The following is a 1,412-nucleotide window of genomic DNA, read 5'->3' as shown; positions in this document are numbered from 1 at the left end:
ACACAAAGGCATGAAGTAAGGTATTACCTCATCTTGAGGACCTGAACCTGAGTAACCCCTTCTCTTGTGCGCACCCCTCTGGGTTCTCTGTTCTTGCCTCGCCGCATGTTCATCATTGTAGGTAGAAAACACTAACAGAAATTCATGTGAATAAAAAAGGACCTGACTTCTTTGGGGGAATTTTAATTTAAATTCTTGGAATATTTAAAGCCTAACGGAAATTTCCATGTTAAGGTTGTTTGACTAGGATTTGAATCCTTTAGATTTTTTCCAAATGATTCTTTTATACGCTGTTTTGGACGGAAGTTCCCATCCACTAAAAACTCTTGCTATAATCTATAAGTTCTTTGGCATTTTGTGTGGTGTCTCAAACATATATGATGCTAATTATGTGGCTATCCAATCCTATAAGATCCAAGAGTAGGTGAAATTTCAATCCTGTATTTTTTGCAATATATTTTTTCTCAAATAAGAGGGCAGATCAATATATTTATGTATATTAGAAATCACGCGGATCAAAAGAGGTCATACAAGTTACATAAAATTCCTTTAATTGAAACAAAGAGTTCCCTTTTTGCGCTTCAGCATCGATCACAGCATGATTGACCGCGAAAACACATCATATAAAATGGGATAATATATATCAAGACCACACCAGCTATCACCAGCCGCCTGAGATTAAAGTTTGTGCTAGCTAGTTTATTCCATTCCTTTTCCTGTGGACCATTGCTAGCTGCTTCGAGAGGCAGGCAACCATCAAAGGCTTGATCATTGGGGGCGAGCGAGCGGCATTGTTCGCGAACAAGTAAAGCATGATGTGCCGGGTTTTTTAAGTGTAAAGCAACGGCGATTAGCTAGCTATAGCTACCTAGCTCGTAGCATTCTCATTCGGCGAACCCTCCGCAGACAGGCGGTGCAATGCATATCCGGGAAAATCCGGGGCACGAGATTCGAGCAAAATGGAATTCGATCGCGTCCTTTGATCCGAATAGTGACACAGATGGTCGCCTGCTGGTACGTCGTAATGGTGACGTCGCGCTGGCGTGTGCGCGGGCGTGGGCCCGTCGGCGGCCGCGCGTGGACTCCCCGCGCCTGCCTGCCTTTGCCTTTTGGGTCCGGGCCGGCCGGCGGTGGCCGACCAGTCACCGGGCGCAGTCGGGAGAAGAGCCCCCGAAAGCGACCGCCGCCGCCTGTGCCAGCCGTCCGTTGCGCTAGCTAGTCTAGTCTCACCCCTGTCCTGTACGCATCCGGCCTAGCTCGCCACGGCCGCGTACGTGCACGGCTCCCCCTTCGCTGCCGTCCGTCGAATGAATCCGCACAAAATGCTCTGTAGGGGCACAGCTCAGAACTGTCCATCAATTAGCTCAACAAGGCCTCAGCTAGCCGGTAGACCTAGCGGTCTCAGTTTCGGT

This window comes from Triticum dicoccoides, chromosome 1A, assembly GCF_002162155.2.
Source record: "Triticum dicoccoides isolate Atlit2015 ecotype Zavitan chromosome 1A, WEW_v2.0, whole genome shotgun sequence".
In the NCBI taxonomy this organism is placed as follows: Eukaryota; Viridiplantae; Streptophyta; class Magnoliopsida; order Poales; family Poaceae; genus Triticum; species Triticum dicoccoides.
This window is presented reverse-complemented; position numbering follows the sequence as displayed.